General features: G+C 43.7%; 1 protein-coding gene across 2 annotated transcripts in view; it reads left to right on the forward strand.

The window, feature by feature from the left end:
• The window catches only part of LOC119170766 (venom metalloproteinase BumaMPs1-like), a 186,003-nt gene that overhangs the window by 117,782 nt on the left and 53,457 nt on the right, over positions 1-14,764 (forward strand). The window lies entirely within an intron of this gene.

Consider the following 14,764-nt stretch of genomic DNA (forward strand, 5'->3'; position numbering starts at 1 on the left):
AGTATAAAAGCCTGGCTCATGACACGAGACACTTCAGTGGACTTGGTGGCACCGACCAGGGACCGATGCTTATTCCTGCTCTTTTCGTTGTGCAGGTTAGTAACAATTACTCGGTAACCTCATTAATAGACGATGATGTAACCCTGATGGTGCTGCCAAGTCCACGCTTTCTTGTTGCCCTGATTGCTGATTGCTATGATGTGTGTAAGCTGCTGTTACTAACATCGGGTGATGTTGAGCTAAATCCCGGTCCGAATTCTGATTCAGAATCGGACACCCGTCCCAACAATGACATTTTAAAACAAATACTCAAAGAACAAACTAAAACAAATAAAACGTTAAAGGAAGTAGTGGCTAATTTGAAAAAGGTTGAACGAACTGTGGATAATATGGAAACCAGGCTCACTAAAATCGAAATTGATATGGAACGACTTAAACACTGCGAAGAAAAATTGGCCGAGTATGAAAGTAAGCACGTCACCATGAAAGATGAAATTGGAAGTCTTGCACTTAAACTGGATGATTTAGAAAACAGAAGCCGACGTAATAACTTGATTATCTATGGTGTAACGGAAGAGTCTGACGAAGATGCTATCTTACTGGAAAAGAAAGTAAAAGATGACATTCTGAAACAAACACTCGGTATCGAAGTAAAGACCATCGAAAGGATTCATAGAATAGGCAACCATAGAACCAGCCAGGGAAGGCCAATCATCCTACGTCTCTTCGACTACAGTGAAAAAAACAAAATCTTATCTTGCTGTTATAAACTCAAGGGTACGCCCTTATCCGTCTCCGAAGATTTTTCCAAAAGAGTAAGGGAAATGCGCGCGCACTTATGGCACTCTGCGGCAAACGAAAGGGCCAAAGGAGCAAAAGTCAAACTGTCGTTCGATAAACTGAAAGTCAATGATAAAGTTTATACTTGGGACCCAGTAAAGAATGCTAGAACAGATATATCGAAGAAAGCGGGTCCACCACGAAACAACCGACCAACTTCATCTACGCATAAAACGTCTACAAATAAGAAAAACTCGAACTGACAGCACAGTACTAAAACACTTAGAATCGTTTCCCTCAATGCCAGAAGTGTGCTAAACAAGTTTGATGAACTAGAGAACATAATTTTGTCCTACCAACCTCACGTTCTAATAATAACAGAGACTTGGCTTCACTCCGGAGTACGTGACTCGGAAGTCGTCCCTCCCTCATACAGACTGCTCCGTAAAGATAGAGGGTCAAGAGGCGGGGGCGTAGCGGTAGCAATTAAAAAAAATATCAAATCCTTTGAACTCGATGGCATTCCCGACCACGAAAGCGTCTGGTGCAAAATAACATATTATGATAAAAGTATAATTGTAGGAGGGGTATATCGGCCTCCAAATGCGGCACCTGACTACATTGAAGTGATTCATGATTATCTTTCAAAGCATACTAACTCTAGGTCAAAAATTATCCTTGCTGGGGATTTTAATCTTCCCGGAATAAATTGGAACAATGGTTCACATGATGGTCGTGACGTTGCTAGTTCAGAATTACTACTGGACGTAGCGTTCGCGTTTTCATTGAATCAACTAGTAACTGATAACACTCGGATCACTGCGACGTCATCGTCTTTACTTGACCTAGCGTTTGTAAGTAGTACATTAGAAGGTTCTTCTGCGTCCATCGAGAATGGCATTTCCGATCACAAATCGATTACCTTAACCTGCCCTATTTCATGCGCGAAGAAATACAAAAAGCCACTACCTACTTACTTTAAAGATTACGCACGTGCAAATGACCCTGCTGTGCTACGTTTCCTGGAAACACAATTTCATGAATTCATTGAGCTTACAGACGTAAAAGAACTTTGGGCGCATTTTAAAAGCACTGTTAAATATTGCGAAGACACATTCATTCCGAATAAAAAGAAACGCATCAACCGAGAATACCCTTGGATAACGCGCGAGATAATTCAACTGAAAAGAAAAATAAAACGACGGCAGAAAAAGGGAACCAAAAACAACGTACGTGATCTTATCAGGACATTAAAGCATAAAATGTCAGAAGCAAAAACCCGCTTCTTTAACACTACGTTAGCTTCGTTTATGGCGCACTGTCCCAAAAAATTCTGGCGATACTTATCAGATGAACGAGACTCAATCTCACAAATTAAAAATTCGGAACAAATCATTAAAGATCCCGAACACATTGCTAATGAGATGAACAAGTTTTTTCAGTCAGTTTTCACGAAACATACCAGTAATGCGCTACTACCTCCTTATACTGTGAAAATACCCATGGAAGAATTAATCGTAAATGAGGAGGGCATACTTTCTCTATTACAAAAGCTTGATCAAAAGAAATCTACGGGCCCCGATCAAATCAGTAACTCATTTTTAAGCCGATACGCTAATTGGACATCTAAGTATCTCTTTAAAATATACACGTTATCTCTTCAAACTTCACAGATACCAGACGACTGGTGCAATGCTGTAGTAGTTCCTATACATAAATCAGGCCCCAAACTAGAAATAAGCAACTACCGCCCAGTGTCACTTACGAGCTCGTGCTGCAAAATAATGGAACATGTAATTTTCAAGGCCATAATAACTCACCTAGAAACAAACGAACTTCTCTACAAACAACAGCATGGTTTCAGATCAGGCCTCTCAACTATAACCCAATTAGCTGAATTAACTCATGACATAGCCAACGCAATCAACGATAACGTCCAATTAGATGCTATATTTTTAGACTTTTCTAAGGCGTTCGACGTTGTCCCACATCTGGATTTAGTCAAAAAACTAACGGCTTTTGGTATTGATATCAAAATAATATCCTGGATCAACAACTTCTTAACTAAACGGAAACAAAGCGTTAAAATTGACAATCAGCTATCAGAACCACTTGATGTTTATTCTGGTGTACCTCAGGGATCGGTTCTTGCACCTCTGCTATTTTTAATGTTTATTAACGACATCCACTTTTCCGTTGAGAACCCTATTCAGATGCGTCTGTTTGCCGACGACTGTGTCGTGTACACAGTCGTGCGCAATTCAGACGACCAAACTAAACTTAACAATTCACTTCAGGCAATTTATTCCTGGTGCAATACTTGGGGCATGAAATAAACACATCAAAAACGCATTGCATTTCTTTTACAAATAAGAAATTCCCCCTTAACTATACATATAGGATTGGAAACTCAATTATCGAAAAATGCAATCAAGTAAAATACCTAGGCATTACACTCACGCCGAATCTCAACTGGGAACCACACATCTTGGCCATGTGTCAGAAAGCGGAAAAGAAGTTATCTTTTTTGAGAAGAAAACTGCGCAATGCACCACCACATATTAAAATAAATGCCTACAAAACACTAATTAGACCATGTTTAGAGTACGCCGATCTCATCTGGAGTCCACATCAAAAGTACCTGATTAGTAAAATAGAACGAATACAAAAATTGGCAGTAAGGTTCGTATATTCAGAATTCGCGAGGCAGTCCAGTACCGCAGATTTACTCGCAAGGGCAAACTTAAAACAACTCTTTCAACGCAGAATAATGTCACGATTAAAATTCCTTTACCAATTATATCATGGTCATTTCCACATATCACGCTCTCATTATCTGCAAGATCCACTTAAACAATCATTCCGACTAAATCATTCTAAAACAATACGCCAACCTTTAAGTCGTGTAAACGCTCACAAACATTCACTTTTTCCGTCAGCTATCTCCCTCTGGAACAGCCTACCCAACGACATTGTTTGTTGTAGTACGATTGACTCTTTCATCAACCGCATACAGTGTATTGAATTTGCACCATGATTTTTTATTTTTTTTTGTTGTTTGTTCATTTTTTTTCTTTTTCTTTTTTTTCTCTGGCAATGTATGTATTTCGATGTATCTGTGTACCCACTCCTGCTTGGGCCGTGAAGGGCCTGCAGTATATTCAAATAAAAAAAAAAAGTGTGAATTACTCAAAGGGCCAGACATTGTGCTGTAGTACAGAGCCCACCCCACAGGGGCGCCTGGTATACTCACCAAACCGATACTCACCGAACGCGCACAGGCATTCGGTGAGTATCGACACCACGGACACGAGCTAACGGGGGGGGGGGGGGTTCGACTCCCTCCCACGCCTAGCCGTGCGTGACTTTGCCGTGTTCGCGGAAAAGGGGATCCTTGGGATTGATCTGGCGCTGGGTGCTTGGACCTTTAAGGCCCCTTGGCAGAGGCAATACACCCCTTTGGCCACGGCTTCACGTAGACGGCACCCCTGGGCTGACCCACCCATGGGAAATCGGCAGTCGCCTTTTCCTATCTCTCTCCCCCTAATCTTTGTCTTTATCTCTCACATTTTATCTGTCCTGTCATCTTCTCTCTTCTGTTTACTTCCAAATTTCCTGGTGGCGAGGGTTTACCCTGTGTAGTTACCCAACCTTGGGTAGTTATATTCGGTTGTAGCGGCGATGCATGGCTGGCGTCTCCAAGTGTTCACTACTCAACCTTGAAGGTCCCCTTGTTGGGCTCGGTGGTGGGTGGCCACCATCGCCACCGAATTGTACACAATCTGTATGGCGAACTTTTCCCCCCCTTTTCTGATCGCCGCCCGAAAAGTGGCGCACCGAAGATTCGTTTCTTTTTTCTCAACCAAAGCAGTCCTTCCCGAAGTTTCATGTCGTGCATAGCCAAAAAGAGAACAAAACAGTCTGAGCAATCTCACCTTTTCTTGTTTCGAAAACACTCACTGAAGCAATGGGCCCAAGATTTCGCGTAACGAAGTTGGGAAGCGGCGACCTCCTTTTGGAGGTTCGCGACAAGCTCCAATATGATAACTTACCTAAACTGGTAGCGTTTGGGGATGTCTGTGATGCAGGTTTACGGTTTAATAAATTGTTGCTCGGAGGGAAAGCCTCGGAGCTAAGAAATGACGAAGCCGTTTAAGGTGGGAAAAGAAAAGTAGAATCTTTAAGCATAATTAAGAGGGAAAAAAGAGATTAAGTTGTAATGTACATACACCGAGTCTAAGCTGACAAACTAAAACATGTCCTGTAAGTTGTCCAGCTCTAATGCTTATGAAAATCAACAGTCACCGGTGGCGTTGATGGTGGCGGTGGCTTGGTGGGTGGAGGCGGCGGACACTGGCGATGTCTCAGCAGCTGGAGACACGCACTGACCAGAACGAGGACGCTTGGCGGAAGACGAGGTAGCCCTTGCCATAGCAAGAACTGCGGCCTCTTGCCGATGCTGGCTCGTTTCGAGGAGATGATTACCACGTGGAAGGTTCCACCCTCCGCGGGTGGTTCGGGATTGGAGTCGAAGCCCGGACACCTGAAACGTGACCTTGAAGAGTCACGGCCTGACGAACACCTGGGAAATGACCTTGAACAGTCACGGCCGGAACTCTGGAAGGCCGCGTACCTCCGAGTACACCGTGGGCAGCTGGAGCGTCCTGGCCTTGGCTGACTTCACGCGGTCGGGTCCGGAACCCAACATCGCAGTCGCGCGACGCCCAGGATCTGCACTCCAGCCAGCTCGATCTCGTTTTGCCCCGGACTCGTCTTCCTCTTCTTCTCTCTTGTGCATTGGCAGTGCAACCTTTCGCACAAACTTCCTCTTCCTTTTGGTGGGCCACAGTTTCATGCGTGACGTTTCGCGCCAATGTTGTCATCGTCTTTCCGCTGCTCAATCGAGAAGCCCCGCTCCTGTCACCTCCTAGCACGTTGTACATAACACCACGGTGCCACCACACTTCACAAACACCACCACGTCAGTATACTACACCACAATATCCCAGTCTCAGTGGGCCCGCACAGATCAATGAATACAGTGCGCGGCGTGGTCTCTGATGGCGACCTGCTTGTACTGTCCGAAAGTGAATTATTAGAAGGCTATCAAGACCAGAATGTAGTCAATGTTTAACGAATAATTATACGAAGAGACAAATAGAAACACCCAAGAAACACATTATCATCACCTTTGGTACCAGTGACTTACCTAATTCAGTTGAAACTGGCTACAGCAAGCTGCGTGTCAGGCCCTATGTGCCAAACCATCGCAGATGTTTCAAGTGCCAGCGCTTTAGACATGGGTCACAAAGTTGCAGAGGGCGCATTACTTGCGCTAAATGTGCGTCTAACGAGCACGCATCAGATACGTGTACTTCAAACACATCATGCCGTGCGAACAGTGAAGGAGACCACGCTGCATACTCGAGATCGTGCCCTATCTGGAAGAAAGAAAAACAAATCCTTGAGATTGAAGTGAGGTTCAATCTGTCCTTACAAAAAGCACGTAAATGAATCCCCATCCATCAGTCCAGTCTCTCCTTCGCTGATGTGACGCGCCGGGGCGCCGCGCCGCATCCTTCCGTGCCCGCTAAAATCGCACAGAGTGAGACTGCGGGCGCGTCACAAGCGCCCCCGGCTGGAGCAGCCAGTACTGCTCCGCCACCTAACAAAGCGGGACAGCAGACTCCTCAGTCTGCCGGACCTCGGACCACTGCAAGCGCAGTTAGGCCCGAAAGATCTGTGATTGTGCCTGCCGAGCAGGCACCATCCACTACCTCACAAGAGGCGATGGATACAAGTATGACTCCTCCGGTGCCCGAGACGCCGAAGGAGAGGTGAAGCTCTTTGGAGCGCACAAAAAAAGAAAGACTACAAATTACAGGGCCTCCTAAGGACCCTGTAACGTAAGGCAACACCTTTGTACACACACCACCACACAGAGTAAAATGACACAAATATTACAGTGGAACGTCAGAGGACTGCTGAAAAACCTCGACGATATTCAAAAACTTTTACACAAATATACACCAAAAGTGCTGTGTCTACAAGAGACATGGTTGAAACCGAAACACATAAACTTTCTGCGTCATTACGCTATGTTTCGAATGGATCGGAATGATGCAGTCGCGTCATCCGGTGGTGTTGCCATTGTTGTGGATCCAGGAACTGCCGGTACACACTTACCACTTCAGACGTCTCTTGAGGCAGCAGCCGTCCGAACCGTTATCTTGCATAAACTGGTCACAATTTTCTCTATTTATATACTTCCTCAGCACCAACCTAATAAACAAGATTTCCAGGCAATAATTGATGAACTTACAAAACCGTACTTTTGCCTTGGAGATATTAACGCACATAGCAGTTTGTTGTGTGACTCGCGTTGCGATGCACGAGGTCATCTGATTGAACAGTTTATTTTCTCCTCTGACGCGTGTATCCTCAATAGGAAAGAGGCAACATATTATAGCCTCGCTAACCATACCTACTCATCGATCGACCTAAGCATTGTATTTTTATCGCTACTTCCACTACTACAATGGAAAGTCATTAATCATTTTAAAGCGATTACTATCCTGTAGTTCTGAGCTCAGCAGTGTCAAATGAAAGTCCTCTACAGGTTCTCAAATGGCTGAGAGAAAAAGCCGATTGGGACTAGTTTTACAAGGCTGCTAGCTCAAGTTGGACTGACATAGGCGGTTCTAGCTTAGATGTAGCTGTACAATACTTTACTGCTTTTGTTATTGAAGCTGCAGCTAAGTGCATTTCGCAAACATGTGGTCTGGGCAAAAAACGACAAGCCCCCTGGTGAAACAGTGACTGCCGAAATGCTCGTAAACAACAGAACAAAGCATGGAGGCTGCTTCGAGACTCACCGACCGCTGAAAATCTTGTCAATTTAAAAAACATAAGTTCAAACCAGGAGAACGCGTCGACAGGCCAGGAGGCAGAGCTGGCCGAGGTTTTTATCAGGAATCAACACATATACACATGAAGCAAGAGTCTGGAAACTGGTCAGTAGGTTATTACGACCAGAACCACATCCTCTTCATCTTGTAAACACACAAGACAATAGTTTGGAAGACCAAGCGAACTCCCTCGGTTCATGCTTTGAACTCTCCAGCTCGTCCCATTACAGTTTAGCGTTTCAACGATACAAAGCAAGAATAGAAAAACAGAAAATCGAACGCAAATCCACAGACAATGAGGCATACAATGAACCTTTCGTCATAGCTGAGTTACAAGCATCATTAAACTGCTGTAACAAAACCGCCCCAGGCTCCGACCGTATATTATACAACATGCTCAAACGTCTGCCTCATGAAACTTGAAAAGCTCTCCTTTCTTTGTATAATGCCGTTTGGTATTCCGGTGAGATCCCTTTCACCTGGAAAGAAGCAACCATTATTCCGATTCTTAAGCAGGGCAAGAACCCATCTTTAGCATCTAGCTACAGGCCCATAGCATTGACAAGTTGCCTATGCAAGGTTCTTGAAAAAATGCTGAAGAGACATTTGATGCATTTCCTTGAAACAAACAGCCTGCTTGGCCCATACCAGTACGGGTTCCGAGAGGCTAAGTCCACTACTGACCACCTTGTCTGTATCGAGGCAAATATTTATGATAATTTCATTCGCAAACAATTCGTTTTGCCAGTGTTCCTCGATATGGAGAAGGCCTATGACACTACGTGGCGCTTTGACATACTCTGAGTCCTGTCACCTCTAGGTGTGCGGGGCAGAATGTTGAAAATAATCGAAAGCTACCTGTCTAATTAGACATTCCGTGTTCGAGTTGGCACTGTGTTGTCCCATACATTTCTTCAAGAAACAGGAGTGCCGCAAGGAGGGGTACTAAGTTGTACACTTTCTATATTGAAAATGAACACTTTGCGCCTCGTTATCCCACGAAATATGTTTTACTGTACATATGTTGACGACGTGCAGGTCCGCTTTAAGTCCAGTAACCTCTCATTGTATGAACGTCAGGTTCAACTAGGTTTCAACAAGGTCTCTCAATGGGAAGATGAAAGTGGTTTTAAACTCAATGCGCAAAAGAGTACCTGCATCTTGTTCTGCCGAAAGAGGGGCGTTCATCCTGATCCCGAGATTGACGTGCATAGTCAACGTCTCTTTGTTAAGACAGATCATAAATTTCAGGGCCTAATATTAGACACAAAACTAACCTTCGTCCCATACATCAGGTATTCAAAAGACAGGTGTTTAAAAACGATGAATATTTTGAAAGTGTTATCACGAAATACGTGGGGTAGTGACAGGAAATGCCTGATGAATTTATATAAAAGCCTCGTACGCACGCGCCTAGATTATGGTGCTATAAACTATCAGTCTGCGACACCATCAGCTTTAAAGATTCTCGACCATGTCCGCCATCTAGGCATACGCCTCTCTATACGGGTGCTTTTCGAACTAGCCCCATAGAGAGTCTGTACGTAGAATCAAATAAATGGTCGCTCCACCTGGCTTCAGAGGTGTTACCTGTCTTTTACATGCTATATCAATGTTAATGCTGATGAGGAACATCCCGCTCACTCCACAATTAATGATCTGTCCAACTGTGCCTTGTTCGTTAACCGTCCTTCGCTACGACAGCCATACTCAATTCGTGAGTATGGCTGTCGGTTGCACGTTGCACGTGTCGTGAGGAGGCTCACTGCGGAAAAAGCTGTGCCACTTTTAGAACAACTTTTGATGGCTCCAGCAGTATATCCGCCAACATGGAAGTGGCAAATCATATACTGCGATCTATCTTTCATGGAAGTCACTAAACACGCAGCTTCTGTACATATCCACACGCACTTCCTCGAACTCCAACACAAGTACACCTGCCCAGAATTTTTCACAGATGCTTCGAAGGGTCACACTGATATGTCCTATGCAGCTGTTGTCCCATCTTTCTACAACTCCGGTATTCTGCACTCCAAAACAAGCATTTTCCCAGCTGAGGCTCACGCGGTATTTGTGGTTGTCAAGCATATTAAGAAACTGCAACAACAACGCGCGGTAATATACACAGATTCGCTGAGCGTAGTGGTGGCTCTGAAAACTCTGCGAAAACATAAAAATCCCGTCCGTGTGCCCTTCTACTCTCTGTTATGCACGATATGCGCTCTTAAAGAGCATGTTGTAGTCTGCTGGGTGCCGGGGCACCGCAAAATTGCTGGAAACGTGTTGGCGGATCAGCTGGCCACATCTGCCCAAGACCACACTTGAGCCAATACATCTGTAGCTGTCCCGGCGCTTGATCTGAAACTATTTCTAAGACGGGAGTTCAGGGCGTGCTGGCAGCGCCTTTGAGATCGGCAGACAGAAAACAATCTGCATGTTGTCGAACCGAGACTTGGAAATCGGCCAACAGTATACAGATCACGTTACACACAAGTCACACTTACAAGACTACAGATAGGACACACACACTCGACACATTCATACCTTTTGCCTGGTGGCGATGCACCATTATGCGAGAGATGTGGACAACCGCTCACGGTTCTCCACATCCTTGTCCAGTGCAGTGATTTAGATTCTCTAAAAAAAGCACTTTTTATATCCCTTTCTACAACAGATATCCTTGCACCCATCAATGTTCATCGGTGGAGAACCCCTTTTTCCTTATAAATCATTACTGACGTTTTTAACAGATGTACATACTTTTAATGCCATATATTCAGGCGCTTCGTAGCACGATCTCTGAAGATAGGTCACTGCCGCGGTGGCTGCAACTCCGTCACTGTCCCACTATCACGAAGTCTCGTCATTTAGTATTTTTTACGTATTTCACGTCAATGTCATGGTTTTATTGCTTCTAGGTTTTTACCCGCGTTAGCGCGAGAAATTTTAAGGCCATTTCACAGCCATGCATTATATCATTGTTCATAGATCTAAGCTTTTGAAATGGCGCTTTTTGGCCATAAATTAGCCCTTGCGCCATTGAAAAACACTTATCATCAGTACAGAGCCCACAGGTTTTCTGGTCAGAATGGCGAAAGAACGACTAGGTAGCAGGTTGAGGATAGAACGTTCTTCTTTAAGAACACGCCGTTTGGCAATAAAAAAAGACGCTAGTCCTCGCTCGAGTTTCTTGGGTATCATAGCCTTCCATATACCAGGCCAGGCTTCTTAATCTCACGTCCTTTTGCTGTTGTTTGCTGCAGTCGTCAGCCCTTATGATCTCCAAAAAGCTGCCTATGTCAATATCGCTATGCAGTGGCACTTGAAATAATGCACTTTGTAAGCAGTCAGCATCACAGTGAGTTCGTCCGATCTTGTAAACTACGGCGTTGTCTTGTAGACCGCACTTCATCTTCCAAGGCACCTGAAAGTGTCCTTGAAGTCAGCTATATTCTAAACAATGTATTGTGATTGCTCACGACAAAAAATGCCTGCCGCATAGATGGGGTATAATGCGCTCATTAGCTGGAGAAGGTTTCAAGCGAAGTCATCGGCGAGAGTTTTATTGAATCTTGCAAGCAAATTATGAGTGATTTTGTAAGACGCTGACGTTCCCCAAAGGAACTGGGATGGTAGTGGCTCAGCTGAAGTGTCCGATTTGTGAAACCACCTGTTCTCTTGGCTAGTACCTGGACGAATAGAGTGAAAATATCATAGTGGTAGGAGTAGTCTTTATCTACTTAAAAAAAACTATAGGATAACCGCACAATCGAAGTTTACTGCCTCATTTAATGGTTCACTGCTAACCTTAACTGTGAATTGATGGACAACAGATAGGGTAAGATAAAACTCTAAGGAGCTTTAAGGGCTTCGGTCTTCTACCACGCTCGTACCAATGAGTGCGCTGAAAGTTACGCATGAGAGATGACACGGGGGGAAGAAATTCGGTAACAGCTTCAAACAACCTTCAGTAAGCGTGATGAAATGCCGTTGGCCTGTCCTACCTTGATTCCTGTGTGTGTTAGCGTAGCTGCAGCGTATGTTTAGCAGCCTATAGAGCACGGCGCCAACATAAGGCGGCATGCCACAACCACAAGCCTAAATCTATACTGCCAGTAATATCAAAAGGTTTCGAGAAACTGATTCGTAAATTTGTAATTTCCTTTTTAGATAAGCACCGTACCATTACTTATCACAATTGGGTTTCATGAAAGGCCGCACGGCCCGTGTGCTCAGATTTGGGTGCACGTTAAAGAACCCCAGGTGGTCTAAATTTCCGGAGCCCTCCACTACGGCGTCTCTCATAATCATATAGTCGTTTTGGGACGTTAAACCCCACATATCAATCAATCAATCAATCAATCATGAAAGGCCGCACAACTGAGTATGCTCTCTTGGCACAGAAGGAGTTCGTATTAGATGCTTTCGAATATGAACGACACAGACTAGGAATAATTACAAAGTACTCAAAGGCTTTCGATACTATAAATCACGTCACACATTTACCTAAATGCAGTTACTAGAGATTCCGAGGTGTCTTTATGAAATCGATTAAATCTTACCTTAGGTATCGTCAGCAGACGTTGGTCAGCAATGATCACACCTCCAATTTACAAAAAAATTTGCAGGTGTGTCCCAAGGCGGTATCCTTGCGCCTTTTTTTCTGCGTATATATTAGTGATATAGTAAGCAATAACGCATCGGCGAAGTGTGTTGAAAACGCAGATGGCAGAACCTTACTTCTCAATGCCAGATGGTATAAACATTTAATAAATGTGCAAACCAAATAATATTGAAGTTTACTTCCTGGACATTCATTTTTTATAATACACTTTAAGAACAACAGCTGTTACCTTCAGGCCTAGCAATAAACCTCATCCTCTGCATGCGCCGTTGACACGAGGCTCCCCGGAACTTCAGATAGAACCAAGTGTTGAATATCTTGGTGTAATTTTTGGCGAAAATATGTCACGCAACACTGACATTCAAAAGCTGTTTTCGACCGTATCCAAAATAGCCGGATTTATGTCTAGGATGCATTTCCTGCTTCCAGAAAAAGTTGACCTATTTTCTACAAATGGTTGTTGTTATCGCCCATAAACTATTGTCACCTGGGTTGGTGTACGACAACTCTAACGAACAATCACAGATTACATGTGATACAGAGAAAGGCAGTGCACACCATTGAAGATGTTCTGCTTGGAAGTCTCATTTACCCACTTTTTAACAGAATAAAGTTATTAACCCTACCAGATTACTACCACAAAATTCCTATTAAACAATATTACACAGGACTAAAAAGTGATAAGCTTTGGTGACACTTGCTCAAATGAACCACCGGACCCTTTTCAAAACGCTCGTGATGCTCACACGTGATGTCTTCTACGCGCTCGCATTAAATATGGGAAGAAGGTGCTGCGCCTTCTCAGCCATTTCATCTGCATAATCAAACTATATGGAAATATTGGTAAAGATGCCTTTTTGTCTTACACAAGTAATACCTTGCATTTTTTCCCTTTTTAACAGTCCCATTGAAATACTGTGTAATATTGAAATTAAGGTTGGTGCACTGTTTTATAGGTTTATTTTTCGCTTTGTGTCACTTGTACTTTTTGATGTGTCTCTATTTGGGCATATCTATATTTTTACGTGTACCTTTATTTTATGGTCCGAGTTGAAATTGAGCGACAGTATGTTCGACTTACGTAATGTCAATACTTTCCCCACGCTTACTGCAGTGGCAGTGTTGCGTATTTTTTTTTCAAAATTATTGGGCTATTCTGGATGTCTGTATGACCTAATTTTGAAATAGATATGTTGTGTTTCACTCCACAAGATATTGTATTGCCCTGTACACTAGCCCATTCCTGCCAATTCAGATGGGGTGGTAACCCGTGAAGAGGCTTCTTGGTCCTGGTTCTGAGCATGACAAATGAGGAATTTTCGTAATGAATATTGTTTGAAAGTTTCAAACAAATTTATATGAGTAAAACGCTTGCAACTTGTCAATACAATGGTATGTCTTGTTTGACGCTCAAGGGCACGCCCTTGGAGGTCCGCAGAGAGAGTAAACATAGACATTTACGTGCGAGTTGAGGGCGATTAAGAAAAGGGAAGCTCGTGCCCCGCTTCAGAACTTTCCTTGCCACGCTAGACTGAACGGTTTTCCTGATTTGCTATAGTGGCGTCAGATGTCCGTGGGAAACTGATGCCATTAGCTGAGCTAGTTGATACTGACTAAATGCTTCCACAATACAAGCAAACGTGGCCTTCTTGCGTGTTTCCCAATACCACGAAAGTATCTGCAAGATGTGTTTCTTCTCCGAGGGTGAGGTGAGTTTATGGCACCGCCAACAAGACATTGTTGCTCGCACACTGATGTGGTGCATTCTACCACCATGCAGATATTCACGTGATGAATAGTTTTTCATGTTTCTCGATTTTCGACAGCACGAGATGGCAGCACATGTCTATGTGGTAGTGTAAGGTGGAGCTCACACAAAAATTTGTGGAAGATGGAAACACGAAAAGATGGAATAATACGTCTAACAGACGACACTGAAAAGTCAATCTGTTTTGAAGCCAGCAGTGTCGTCCCACCAAGTGACCTTTGACTGTGACATGCCGCAATGAAGCAGGTTTGAGGAGACTAAGGTGTGCAGTGTCCGGAAATTTACAAACAAAGCACGTGCATTCGGCGCCGTTTGGCTGACTCACGGAGTGGTACAAAAAATAAACCAATATAGTGCGAAAACGTACCGCGCACTGAGAGTTTTGATGGCGTATTGTGCCGACAAAGTGGGCTCTTCAGTGTTGTTTGTGTCTTCCCTCATGGTAAAGACAAACACCCTCAACCATAACGCGCCTTGTTTTTTTTTTCCAACGAAGAACATACGTTGAATGTGTCGGTAGCCTCCTCCTGCCTACGACTTCACAGAAATGTCGGCATTACTTATAAATAACGAATACCTCAACAAATAAAATTCTTGACATATCAAAAAATAACAAAATGCAAATAGGAGTTTAAAAATAAAGATTGTTAGACAGAGACAGAGGTCTAGATGCATTTAACTTGT

Source organism: Rhipicephalus microplus, chromosome 2 (assembly GCF_043290135.1).
Source record: "Rhipicephalus microplus isolate Deutch F79 chromosome 2, USDA_Rmic, whole genome shotgun sequence".
NCBI lineage: Eukaryota > Metazoa > Arthropoda > Arachnida > Ixodida > Ixodidae > Rhipicephalus > Rhipicephalus microplus.